Raw genomic sequence first — 15330 nt, 5'->3', positions numbered from 1 at the left:
TGCTTCCCTCCACTATACTCCTCTGCCATGATGTCCTGCCTCACCTTGAGCCCAGAGGAATGGAGTCGGCCTTATATGGACTAAGACCTCTGAAACCGTGAGCCCTCAAATAAACTTTTCATCTCTAAAATTGTTCTGGTCAGATGTTTTGGTCACAGCAGTAAAAAAGCTGACTAAAACAAGTGACCTAAACTTTTCCGAATTGGAGAACTATAAGCTGCACCAAACCAAAAAGCTCAAAAAACACTAAGCACAAGAAATATCAAGAAAACTACACAAAAGCAATCATAATTAAATTGCTTAAAACAGGTTATATAAAAAAGAAATCTTAAAGTCAGAAAAATGCACACATTAGGTACAAAGAATGAGAATAACTGACACATGGCCAAAATATCTTTCCAAACAAAGTCCTTCAGGAAGGGGGAAAAGCAACACTAAGTGGAAAAATGGACCCACACAAGGAAATGAACATGGAAAACAGTAAACATGTAGACATATATAAAGGATAATCTAAAACTGAGGTTACTTTTTAGTCCTATACTAGGAAAAATTCAAATAGAAATTAAGGCTTTCCTCCATCCATCTGGAAGGTATGAGCAAAGAGGGCTGACTAGAGTTAAGTATCGTGATTTTCCCTTATCTGAGATGACCGGCAGTGGTGCAGCTATCAGCTCTCTCTTAGTTGCCTGAACAATAAGCCAATTGAGGATATTTCTCCTTCTCTAATCAAACAGGCTGTATTTACACACAAATTTCTCATGTGACCAGTGGCTTTCTCCTCTCTGGTGAAATGGACTTCAACATCATATGAACTCCCTAATGTACCTAGTTACTGAGCCAATTGTAAAGTTTTCCCAGAAAAATTATGTAGACATCATAACTCACTTTAGTTCACCTGATACACAGAGAAAAGACACTCCTGTAGTTTCCCACATAGAGACTTTAAAGTACCAAGGATATAAAAATCTGTATAACACAGTGCAAGAAATAAAATCTAAAAAGTATTTTATCTTTCATAACATTTCCATCATTACAAATTATAGGAATCATTTTATAAGAATAGAATGTACTTAGACTGTCTGTACTGAGCATTCCTAGTGACAGTTTTAATGTGTGTACATTCCCAGAAGAAAGTCCAGTCATATCCCAACTGACAGGAGGAACACAGTGGGCAGGCCTGCCCTGCCATTGCTTAGATGGGCCATTGACAGTTCCAAAATCAACTTCATAAAGCTTTAAGTTAGTGGAAATTACTCTCAGATTCTACAGTTAGATTGATGCTCAAAGGCATTATTAGGCATTATGAGTTTTCTTCCTTATTTATGTTTCATAGTAATTTTTGTAAGAATACTGGAGCAGTTATATCAATACCCCTTAAACCTTATGTATTTTAAATGAAAGGTCTTTGAACTACTGCTGTGTGTTTGCATCTTGATTCTCCTTTTCATCTTTGATTCTTCTTTTATCTTGAGTTCTTTCCCAAATGTTCTCATGGTCCATTATGTACATATATTCTAGATGGCTCTAGTTTACTGATTTTTTGGAAATGGGGAGTTATGCAGATCCAAGTCTACATTCTGCTCTACATTTGGAAGAACTTTGACAACTAGAAAATACAAACGGGTTGTCACTCCCATATTTCCCATGCTGGAAGTGAATACCATGTTCTAGTCATTACCCAAGTTATAGTGATTTGGTCCTTGTAGCCAGAAGTTATAGATTTATTACCTGATGGGATCTTGCCACAAATAAATCTAAACATTTATATTAAAATTGCAATGTGATGCAGGATGCCACAGGTGTAGTTAACTATAGGTGTAGTTAATTATTCTTGAATAGTTTCATATCGATTATACAGAATGATGGGTTTCATTCTTGTATGTTGATACATGTATATAATATTATTTGATCAATTTTACTCCCCAACAATTCCCCTTCCCCGCCTCTCCTCCCTCCTCAAAATTCTCTTCCTGTACCGTAGTAGTCTCCCTTCTATTTTCATGATGTCCTTTTTTCTCCCCGCCTTTTTTCCCACTAAGTTCCACATATGAGAGAAAACATGCACTATTTTATGAGTCTGGCCTATTTTGCTTAATGTGATATACTCTAGTTCCATTAAAATTTTTTTTGGTCAAAGAACATAATTTCATTTTCCTTTGTTGGTGAATAAAACTCCATTATGTATATGCCACATTTTCTTTTATCTATTCATTTGTTGATGGATACCTAGGCTGATTGCATAACTTACCTATTGCGAATTGTGTTAACATGGAACAGGGGTATGTATGTATCTCTAAAGTATGCTAACTTTCATTCTCTTGAGTAAATATCAAAGACTAGTATAGTTGGATCATATGGTACTTCTATTTTGGGGTTTTTGAGGAATTTTCATGCTGATGTCCATAGTGACTATTAATTTACATTCCCACCAACAGTACATAAGAGTTCCTCCTCCACCCTCCATCCTGGCTGGCATTTATTGTTATTCGGGAGGAATTAATTCCTGATGTCACTTGAAGAAAACAAGATAGTGCATGATGGCCATCCACTAAAGTGTGCACTGGACAAGATGTGCCTGTGAAAAATGGTGATTTTCAAAGAATTAATCTGTAGACCATGAAATCAATCATTTGGTCTTTATCAATATTTCAGAATGTTAAAAAAAATAGGATAGGATAGGAAAAAAATAATAGTATAGAACAGAAAGATCAGCCTACATTGTACAAGTGTATTCACATCAAGTGTGAACACTGGTTCTAATCAAATAATTATTTCAGTGAGTGATGAGCAAAAGCCAGTTTCCTAAAATATAATTTCAAGTTTGGTTGTTTTTCTACTTCTGCTTTGAACACTGATATATTTGCAAAATGAAACAATTTTGCATATTTTTCTAACCCTTATAAATAAATATTTCATGGAATTTCCTAAAAGATAATGGACATCAATTTAATTTACTGTTTCCAATGGATGCATATTTCTTCAAAAGATAGACGTACAATCATTTGCTTGATTATTGACCTATTTTAGTAGTTTGCATTGTTTCCAGTTTTCATGCATGATTAACAGTGTTGTCAAAAACATCCTAAAATATGCATGCTGTTACTGTGATTTTATTTCTGTGGTCTAGATTCCCATAAGTGGGAGTTTTTTAATAAGGCTTACAAACTAACATCTGAAGTAATTCCAAAATGTATCTTATTTTAGATGAGTTTTGTTCTGGCTTTTAGTTTATGAATGCTTGGAGATATGGTTTATTGCCTTTCTTCAGAGTCTGGGTGTACTAGTCAGGATTCTTATTTGCAACAAAAGAAATCAACTTGGTTTACAATGTACCAGTGTCCATCAGGAAGAAAATTAGTAATTAACACAACTGAGAGAAAGCTGGAATATCAGACTAAGAACAAGGGGGAAATGTACCCATGTCCTACCATGGACATAATTTTGCAAGAAGATATCTAATGCCACACTAACCTACACAGAGTTGAATATTCAACATCAAAGCCTTTTAAGTTTTGTTTATGAGCCTAAATTTGTATTTTTCCCCAAAGATTTCTAAACCCAGGCAGGAGAATCCACTTCAATGAGCTTAAAACACCTGCTACCCCAGATTTGTGTCTCTCACTCATTTTCTGAGGCCTTCCAAAGTCATTAGTATTCACGACTTTCACTACCCAGAATCCCCATTGACTTCATTTTATGTTTGCCATTCTAAAGTAAAATGTTAGTGACACAATACAATTTGTCCTGACATAGTTGCACAAGTTCTCACATCTTCCCAAAGCCTCAGAAATTACTTCATCTAGATGATAACTATCCTCCTACAGTTTTTTCACAATTTTATGTGGATATTATACAATCAGTGAACTAAACCATAAATCTCGCCACACCCAACTTTCTATGTATTAGAATAGGAAAAGAAATAAGAAAAAAATAAGCAAATATGTAAAAAATGAAAACAAGTTCAACTAACTAAAAGTATTCAAAGCATAGCAAAGAAGAAAATATAGACATAGACTATAGTTTACAATTATGCATTCATTGTCTATAAGGTTGTGATCAATATTTATGGCTTCGGTATGTCCTCTGTACTCTCTTTGCCTTAGGACAGTATGCTGTGGTTTGAATATTTCTGTCCCAAAAATTGATATATTGAAATCTTAACCCCCAAGATAATAATATTAGGTGGATCTCTCAAGAACAGGATTAGTAAACCCTTATAAAAAGGTCCAAGGGAGCTCATTCACTACTCTCATCATGGATGCAGTAAAAAGAGGGCTATCAAATGAGGAATGGTCCCTTATCAGACACTGACCCTGCCAGCATCTTAATCTTGGGCTTCCTAGCCTCCAAAACTATAAGAAGTAACTTTCTGTAGATTTCTAAACCAGCTAATCTAGAGCATTTCATTATGGCAGCCTCAACTGACAGACAAGCACCTCTACTAATCAAAACTGTTTTCTTAGTAAGCTTCCTCAAATGTTTTTATATTAAGGATGAAAGCCATACTTGATCATCTTTGTCATGAGACCAACTCCAAAATCTCAGAAGCTGACAAGAACAAACATTTATTTTCCTTTAAGTTATGAACAAATTGCCAGTCAACTGTGACTGGCTTCTGTCTACACATCTACTCAAGTCTTTTCTGACTCTTGGACCCAGGATTAAGGAGTAGCCATCCATCTCTTTCCTAATCCAGTTCCTCTTCTGTCTACACAATTAACCAGCACTCTCTTCTCAACGTCCAATTAGGCTTTCTCTTTCATCCCTCAAATTAAAGATCTCTTCTCAAGCAGAGATGGCACCATGGTGAGGTTAAGTGTGGTACTTCTGGGTACAAAATTTATGCAGTGTCAAAAGTACAATACTCAATATAATCCTAATATAATATTTTAAATTTTAAGATTAATCCAAAAGGTCACAATAAATAAAATTTAAATGAAGGTAGTGTTTTAGTAAGCTTTTTTGCTCCTGTGACTAAAGGGCCATACCAGCACAATTATAGAGGAGGAAAAGTTTATTTGAGGGCTCATGGTTTCAGAGGTCTTAGTCCATAGAAAGCTAGCTCCATTCCTCAGGGCTCAAGATGAGCCTGAACATCATGACAGGACAGGGTGGCAGAGGGAAACAGCTCACATCACAGTGATCAGGAAGCAGAGAGAGAGAACTCCACTTGCCAGATACAAATATATACCCCAAAGCTACGCCCCGATTCCCACCTCCTCCAGCCACACCCTACCATTTCAGTTACCACTCAGTTAATCCCTATGAGGAGCTTAATTCACTGATTGGGTTAAGACTCTCACAACCCAATCATTTCTCCCCTGAACCATCTCACATTATCTCACATTTGAGCTTTCTGGTGACACCACATCCAAACCATATTAGAATAGTTTTCATATTATTGATCTTTCCTTTTCCCTCAGTCTCTAACATGGTTCAGCATAGTGCTGTTACTGATTTTTGTCATTATTTAAACTTTTGATACTGTGAATTTGGCAATTTTTAACTTTCGAAATATTTCATTAAAATGGCATTTAATTGAGATTTTTAAGATTTTTGGCACTCAAGGCAAACTCATCCCATGCCTTACCCTAGTCTATGTTACTAAGATCACCAGTGATATCCATAATACTAAAACAAGGTCTCAGTTCTGGGTATTCACTGGCACAGCTGCACTTCTGGACTTAACTTCACTGTTAACACTAATGTAAAAGCTTTTAGTAAATTATGAATGAGGTTCAGTGACCTGGGTTTGAACTTCCATTTTCCTCAGGCTAAATCCTTTGCCTACACCCTAGCAGCCAGGAAATTGAGAGAGGAGTATCTGCCCCTTTCTCAACATGGTAAGTGGAGCCTATTTGAGATTCCCCCTAAAATATGAAGGGTTGCAGATTCTAGATAGCCAGAAATAAATAGCCAGACAGATAGAGACTTAGATAGATTTATACACAGATAGAATGTTCCTTATACTTATCTAATGTATAGATTTTCTTGAATTGTTTCATTTGCAGGTGAAAACAAGCAATAGATTATTTGGATTATAATTCCAAAATATTCATGTTTTCATTTGTATCTCTATACTTTTGATGGAACTCATTTTATTCTTTCATTTCTGAAAAAATATTAAATGTACACAGACTGGCTTCATAACAGTCAAGATCAGACATGTCACCAAATGTCTGGCTTCAAGCAGAGTATGATTCTAATGCCATAATTTAATATAGGAATTCCTACAAACTCTCCCCATTCTCTATTCAGAACACATGCCTAGAGTCTGACATACCATTCATTTTATTTAAAGCTGATAACACCATAAATATGTACATATCTTTAGGAAAGATGTTATTAGTTCATTTATACCCAAGTGAAAGTGATATCTTTTTTTTCAAATGGGAAAAAACTTAAAAGGCCCTAAGAACTCTAAGAAATTAAGGTGAGTGACAAAAAGAAGGCATATCAGGGAATATAACATACTTAGTCCACTTCATGATTTTTCATGTCCTGTTCTAAACCAGATCAGGCCCAAGGACTGAAAAGAGTGAATGAATTTATAAAATTTCCTTTCATTTTTATCATAGAAAGAGATAATTAACTGCTTATCTTAGATAACGAAACAAACTGAGCTGGGCTAATAAGAAATTTTGAAATCATTTACTCAACAATATTCAATAAATATTTATTAGGTATATATTACTTGGTGGTAATTTCTAGGAACTAGGAATAAAACAGTTAACAAGGAAAAACTAGTTTCTGATCTTCAGAAATATATGTAAATATAGATAACAAATTACAAAGATGATAGATAGACTGACCAAAAAAGTGCTATGATGGCAAAAAAACGGTAGGAGTAGTTAATCTATGTGAAGCTTGAAGCATCCTTCTCCAGAGAGAGATGATATTTGAGTTCATACAGAAATATGATGATTCTTCCATTTGGTGTATTTTTACTGACTAGAAGATCCATGGCTTAGTGACTTTGAGCTGCCATCTTGCCATAGACTGGGTGGCTTAAACCATAGAAATTTATTTCTCACAGTTATGCAGTCTAAAAGTCCAAGGTTAAGGTGCTGACCCACCTGGTGTTTGATGAAGACACAGATGTCTCTTTGCTATGTCGTCACACCATGGAGAGTGGAGACAGGAAGCAATCTCTCATGTCTCTTCTCATAAGGGCACCCATTCCATTTATGAGAGCCCCTCATGAGCTAATTACCTACCAAAAGCCCCACCACTTAACACTACTTTTTTACCTATGTTAAACATAACATACATGAATCATATCACATTTTAGGTGATTCACATTCAACTCTTGTATGTAATTATAGAGTGATCATAATTAATAATAGTAATTTGTATTTCACATTCCTTCAATGATTTCCAAATCTAAAATTGAACAGAATTATTAAAATTTTTGCCTATTTAGTTTAATAATTCCTGTAGAAAACTGATGAAAAGGAATGTTGTTTCTGAACAGAAATTCTTTTCTGTTGTTGCTGTATTTCCTTTTGATGATGCTGGGGATCAACCACAGGGTCTTGCACATGCTAAGAAATTGGTGTACAATTGAGGTATACCCACAACCCTGGACAGAAATTCTTAGCTTTTCTCTTATGCTATCTTGATAAAAAGAGGCAAATTTTATGAGATTCAATTCTAAGCCTCATAAACTGCAAAAGTATAATTTTAAAATATGTAAAAAGAAAATAATGATTATGTTTACCCTTATGTCTATAAATTTTCTTGTAGACTCCTTGAACTTAGGAATGTGTGTCCCCCCACATTATGATACACAGAGCACTCAAAAAATGCTTAAGTTTGACCTAAAACAATCAAATAGATTCCATTTATACTAAATATCCCTTAATTTTATTGAATCTGTCTCAAAAAAAATGAGGAAGAAATTTTCAGTGTGTGAATAAAGCAAAGGAGTGCATTTTTCACATGTTAATGCATAGAAAAGAAGGAAAGCCACATTTGTTATAACCCTGCCATAAAGTGAAGCTATAATCTCACTATGCATCTGTTCCATCTGCCATCAATTAGTTTGATGGAAATAGGCTAACAGTGCAGGAGTGATTAGCAAGAAAGATTAAATTCACTTCAGTTTTAATTACAAATCTTTGCCCTTAAAGTTTTATTGGCTTGAAAGAACCCCTACTGTTCTCAGTCTCTCCCCATAGTTGATGTGCATTTCATCAGTTTACTTTGAAATTATTAGTGCATTTTCTTTGGTACTTATTTCTAATTACAGACTTTATCCACAAATGTTACTGATATGCCCATATGCCAGAAAAAGCATAACTAAGACTGTTCAAATCTTACTAATTCAAGTCCAAATTATCTTTAGTAGCGAATGTGACATCTGTTATGTGCAGAGAACTCTGAGGTTTATGTATTTGTCAGTGGAATTATTTGTTTTATTCATTGACTGACTCATTCATTTATTCATATGACAAATATTAATTTAGGGCCTATTATGTTCCAGGCACTCATGTGGTTCTTAGGATACAGAAGTGAACCAAAAGAGACAAAATTCTCTAGCTGTGCATAACCTGTATTATAGTAACTAGAGATAAACCAGTTGTTATGAGATGAATTGTGTTTCCTTCCTCAAAGTTCTTATGTTGAACTCTTAATCCTAGTACATCAAATGCAACCATATTTGAAGATTAGATCTTTAAAGAGTTAATTTCTCATTCTTCTTTCCATTTCTAGTTTAGTTTTTATTTTTTTCTCTTTCTTCTCCTTTTTATTTGTCCATTTTTATTTTTATCGTTTGAATCTTTTTTCCAGTGCTGGAGATCAAACCCAAGGCCTCATGCACATTGTGCAGGGCTCTGCTCCCAACTCAGTTGAGATAAAGTAATGAATGCTAGCTGCAATCAGTCTGATCAAACTCTAGCAGATGCTTTTACTTAAAAAGAAGAAGGAGAAGAAGAAGGAGAAGGAGAAGGAGAAGGAGAAGAAGAAGAAGAAGAAGAAGAAGAAGAAGAAGAAGAAGAAGAAGAAGAAGAAGAAGAAGAAGGAGGAGGAGGAGGATAAGCTCCCAGTGGCTGTCCAGTCTCTAGGCAGGCACAGATGGTGGGAGGCTGAGGTCTTTCTCCTGGACAGACGTCCTTTGATCTGAAATGTCTCAAAAAGCTCATGTGTTGAAGGCCTGGTCCCCAGTTAGGACCAACAGTGATTGGGAAATGGTACTGTTAGAAGGTGGTGGGAATTACAGAAAATTGGCCTACTTGAAGGAAGTAGATCGCTGGGGCATGTAATTGGAGGGTGTATCTCAGCTCTGACCCCCTCCTCTCTCCCTCTTTGCATCCTAGCCACACCTGGTCAGTTCATGTATGGTTGAAAAGACTGAAGGTGAATTCTGCTGAGAGGGAGCTATGATTTCAGCCCAACTTTTCCTCATGAAACACCTACATCTGCACCAGAGTCCAAAGAGAATACAAAAGACTCAGACCCTTTAACATGACTGGAGCAACCAACATCAGAATTTATTTTGGGTAACAGGGGAGTCTGTAGAAGGGCTGGGATGTAGCTCAATGGTAGAGCACTTGCCTAGTAGGCATGAATCACTAGATTAAGTCCATAGCACAGGAGGAAAAAATAAAAAGGATTGGTGAAATTCCTAACCCCTGATAGAGACTGCCATAACCACAGCAGGAGTAAGCACTGTGTACATAACTATATTAGTCAGGATTCTCTAGAGGAGCAGAATCAACAGGAGGTATAATTATAAAAAGGGGATTTATTAGGTTGGCTTATGCCACCCAAAACTGGATAGTCCACAATGGCTGTCTGCAGGCTAGAGAGCTGGAAGAACCAGTAGCTGTACAGTCCAAGAGGCTGAAGCCCCAGAACAAAAGTGAACAAAGATGCTACAGTAATCTGAGACCTAAGGCCTCTGGAAACTCCCTGGAGAAACATTAGCAGAGTCCGCTTTGGAAGGGTGAAAAAAAGAGAGTCCCCGGTATCCTCAGACAATCGATGGATCGCAGCAACAATCAAGAACCCATTCAAGAAGAATCAAGCTTGTATCTGTTGCTGCGTCCTTGTTATTCCAACTTTTATTCCATCCAAGCCATCATCCTATTGGACAGTGCTTCCCACACTTAGGGAGGGTCTCCACTTCAGTTCAGCTGTTCCACATGCCGATCATTCCTAGACACACTCTCAGAAACCTCTTATTCATTGGCATCTCTTAATCCAACCAAGCTGGCAATTTAAATTAACTATTACAACCACCTCTGCCTTAAGTAAGTGAAAGTCCCCACTCTTAAAAGAATTGCACAGATGTTAGGTCTTTCTAACTCTGAAATGTTATGCTCTGTGCCCAAACCCAAGAATCACACTCAAAGAGACTACAGAAAGATTATACTATGGATTCCAATTGGAAATTACCTCAACATTTCATACCAAACTGATTTCCTTTGATATCTGGCAAAGATGGATACCACCTAAAAGAAGAAATATCCATTTCATTTGATGCACAAATTTCAACACAGAAACACAAAAAATACAAAAAAAAAAAAACAAGGTAATATGTCACCTCCTAAAGTTCATAACTCCATAATAACAGATTTCAGACAGTGAAGTAGGCATAATGCACTTGAATCCAAAATAATGATTTTTTTAATCTCAGTGAAATTCAAGAGACTACAAATAAACAGTTGAATGAAGAAAGACAATGCAGAATATAAGTGAACAATTCAATAAAGTAAAAGAGATTTGGGGAAAAAAACACTTGGAAATGAAAAGTTTCATAATGTGAGAAACATACTCACCTGCTGAAACCCAAAAAAGGATCGAATGAGAGACAAAATATACAGAGAAAGCAAGACTTTTACTGATGGTTTTACAAGATCCCAGTATCTGGGTGAGCAGGCACACCCAGAACAATTACAATCACCTTTTTTATCCCCTAGAGCACAAAGTAGCTTCATTGGCTACACAATCTTCATAATGCACAATCTTCATGATGTTACCTAAGTTTTACTGTCTCCTATTGGGTTATTTAAAGAAAGATACCTTTAGTTTTCTCCACCTCCCTTTAGTGTTTTGTTGTTGTTGTTTGTTTGTTTGTTTGTTTGTTTGTTTTGTGTGTGTGTGTGTGTGTGTGGCAGGAAGGCCTTTTGGGGATGAGTGCATCTTGACAAATACACAGTTCATCTTTATTGATCAGACCAGTCCCTTCCCCTCTACCTCCTGTGTGTCAAGGGGCTGTGAATCTGTCACACTCGGGTGTTAACTGCTGTTAACCAATCTGCTTTATTTTTCCTCCAGCTGGTTTTTTTTTTTCTTACATCCCCTATTATTTTATATTAAATGCCAAATAATATACTTTGAAAATGGACCACCAGACTTTCTATTTCTCACAATGTCAAATTATAAAATAATAATTAAAAAAATTTAAAAAAAAAACTCTTTTGAAAGCTTCAATGAAAAACTAGGTCAAGCAGAAGAAAGACTACTTGAAGATAAGTCTAAAATATTATACTGAGGCAGCAATAAATAATAAGGGAAGAATGAAGAGAACATACAAGATTTCTGGAACACCATTAAATGTCAAAAATCTACATAATTAGCATTCATTCCAGAGGGAGATAAAGCTATTGTTTAAGGCATAGAAAATGTATTCAGTAAAATAATACCAGAAATTTCCTAAATCTTGAGGAAAACATGGACATCCAGGTCAAGAGGATATTTAGAACCCCAAATAAGCATGATCAGAAAAGAATCTCTTCATGACATATTACAGTTAAATTGCTAAAGTATAGGATGTGCCCATTATATAAGAGCAGATTTCTCAGAATATTCTGAGAAATATTCAAAAACTAAGAAAATCAACATAATGACCAAAATAAGTACGTATGTTTCAATAATAACTCTGAATGTCAATACTCTTAATTCTCCAGTTAAAAGACACATAATAGATGAGTAGATTAAAAACTAAGATCCAACAATATGCTGCCTGTCAGGTACTCACTTCACCTGTAAAGAAATACACAGATTGAAAATGAAAAAATCAGAAAAGATATTCCCAGAAAATGGAAACCAAAAGTCATGAAGAAGAGCTATACTTAATCTGACTAAGTAAAGTAGATTAATCTACTTTATCTGTAAAGTTTAAGCTAAAATCTGTTAAGAGAAAAAGAAGGTAACTATATCTTGACCAAGGGAATAATATATCAAGAAGAAATAACATCTATAAATATACATAAAATTTTATTTTTACAATTAAAAATGTAAATCAGAGCACACAACTTTATAAAATGAACACTATTGGACTGAAAGAAAGAGATAGGACCCAATATAATAATAGTTGACAACTTAAATACCCAGTTTCATCAATCTAGACAAAATATCAACAAGGAAACATCAGAGTTAAATTACACTGCAGGTTATACAGAGTTAAATTACATTGCAGGTAATATTCTACAGAATATTATATTGAACAGTTAGAGGTACACATTATTTTCATCAACACATGAAACTTTTCCCAAAATAGACCATATATTAGGTCACAAAACAAGTCTTAATAAATTTTTAAAAACTGAAATAATTTCTTGTATCATAATGGGATGAAATTAGAAATCCCCAGCAAGAAAAATTTTCAGAAATTATACAAATACATTGAGATTGAATAATGCACTATTGAACAATGAGTCACCGAAGAAATCATAAGGGAAATAAAAAATTTCCTAAATCAAATGAAGATGAAAATGCAGCTTACCAGAAACTGTGAGATATAGAAAAAGTAGTACCAAGAGATACATTTATAACAATTAGTACCTATATCAAAAAAAAAGGGGGAAAGATGAACAAAGAGAGAGCAAGAATTCTCAAATAACAAACCTACTGGTGCATACCAAGAAAACAAGAGAAAAATCAGTACAAGGAAAAAAATAAGTAAAATAAGAGCAGAAATAAATGAAATATAAACTAAAAGAACAGTACAAAGAATTAGTGAAATGTGGAGAGCTGTTTCTTTAAAAAATAAACAAAACTGACAACCTTTTGCTAAACTAATGAAAAGAACAGACAAAAAGCACAAATAAATAAAATTAGAGAGAAAAAAGGAGATAACAAACAACACAGGAATTCAAAGAATTAATATGAAATAATTTTGAAAAACTATGTGACAATAAATTATAAAATCTAGAAGAAATGGGGAAATTTCTGGATACATATCACCTGTAAAAATAAACTAAATAGATTTAAAAAAAACCCTAAATAGGTCAATAGAAAGCAATGAAATTGATTCAGTAATAAAAGTCTCCCAACAAAGAAAATCCAGGACTAGGTGGATTCACTGTGAAATTCCACTGTACTTTTAAAGAAAACTAAAATCCATGTTCCTCAAATTTCTCCATAAAATAGAAGGAGAAGGAAACATTCTACAAATCCAGTATTATCCTACTATCAACACCTGATAAGGAAGAAAAAAAGGAAGGAAGGGGAGGAAAGAAAACCACAAACAAATATCCCTGATAAACACAGATGCAAAAGTTCTCAAAAAAAATACTTAAAAATTAAATTCAGTATCACACTAAAAATATCATATACCATGATCATATTTTATACAAGGATGCAAGGATGGTTTGACATATACAAATCAATAAATGCAATGCAGCACATAATCATATCAAATTAAAAATCACATGATCATCTCTATAGATGGAGAAAAATTTATTCTTAGATACAATTCAACATCTCTTTGTAATAAAAGTTCTAAATAAATTAGATCCAGAAGGATAATATCTCAATGTAATAAATGCTGTATATGACAAACCCACAACCAACATACTGAAGAGGGAAAATCTGAAAACATTTCCTCCAAGATCTGGAAAAACACAGGAGTGTCCCTTCTCACCACTCTTATTCAATATAGTGCTGGAAATTTTACACTAAGTAATTAGGCAAGAAAAGGAAATAAAAGGAATACAAACAGGAAAAAATGAAGTCAAATACTCCCTGTTTTCAGATGATATGATTCTGTACATACAAAATTCCAGATTCTCTCAAAAGACTTTTAGAACTGATAAACAAATTCAGTAAAGAAGTATAACACAAAATCAACATTCAAAAATCCATAACTATTCTATGCAACAATAATGGAATCACTAAAAAAGAAATCAATGAAGTAATTCCAGTCACAATATAAGTAAATAAATAAATAAAATAGGAATAAACCTAAGACCTCTACAATGAAAATTATAAAACACTGAAAAAAGAAATTGAAGAAGACACTAGGAGGTGGAAAGACTCCACCCCGCACCATGTTGATGGCTGGCAGAATTAATATTCTTAAAATGGTCATAGTATCCAAAGTGACCTATAGATTCAGTGCAATCCCCATCAAAATACCAATGAAATTCTTCACAGAACTGGAAAATATAGCTTAGGTGTCTGTCAACATTAACAGATGAACAGATAATGTAAATAGGGTATATATATGCACATAAGTATAAATATATGTAAATATACACTGTGGAGTATTATTCAGCCATAAAAAAATAAATTACAGTCCTAAATTGAACAGTGATTACTAGCTTCTAGTAAGGGAGTAAGGGAGGAGGTGAGCAGGAGAGAGTAGAAGGGAGGGTGGACAGGATTTATGCATGATATATATCATATATTAAAATGTCACAGTGAAACCCATTAAATTTTAGAATTAATATGTTAATGATTACAATAATAAAAAGAAAATAGAATAAAAGAAAACTGTGAAATGGGGTCAGCATTAATTTATTTTTCTATCTCTGAAAAAAAATAATTGTAAAACTTACTGATATTATTTTAATAAGACCACACTTAGAGGAATTCTTGGTTTAAAAAAATGGAATGTTTTCATGAAGACTCTACAATACCAATTATTTTTCTTTTACATTCTTCTTTGATAATGATCACAGAGCACATTACCATGCATCGGTAGGCTATGCACCATTAAAATTTTCTAATGTGTTTAATATTTAAGGTTAAGTTGGTCAAGTGACCAATATTGAACCAGACTGTTTAATATTTAGCATCTTATTTGATCAATTTTCTAGAACAAATATAAATGTTTATTCTTAAATCTTTTATAATATTATGTAACTACATTCTCGGGTCCAAAATTCAGTACTTTTGAATCTGATATAGCAGAAATCATGGACAACATACTGAGAAATTTTTTCCCCATTAACTGTAATAGTAGAAACAAAACTGTCTTGTCCTTTTGGTTTTGGAAGATCTCATTTTGGTGTGCAGACTTGGTCAGGCAGGGAATAGCTCACAAGATACACTCACTATTCTTAAGACTAGCCCAGACATTAGTTAAATAATGTGAAT

The 15330-nt window shown here is 34.3% G+C and overlaps 1 protein-coding gene across 1 annotated transcript in view; it reads right to left on the bottom strand.

The window, feature by feature from the left end:
• Chodl (chondrolectin) overlaps positions 1-15330 on the bottom strand; it is a 353866-nt gene that overhangs the window by 221231 nt on the left and 117305 nt on the right. The gene's annotated exons all lie outside the window — the stretch shown is intronic.

The sequence above is a fragment of the Marmota marmota genome, unplaced genomic scaffold (genome assembly GCF_001458135.2).
Source record: "Marmota marmota marmota unplaced genomic scaffold, marMar, whole genome shotgun sequence".
NCBI lineage: Eukaryota > Metazoa > Chordata > Mammalia > Rodentia > Sciuridae > Marmota > Marmota marmota.
This window is presented reverse-complemented; position numbering and strand designations above follow the sequence as displayed.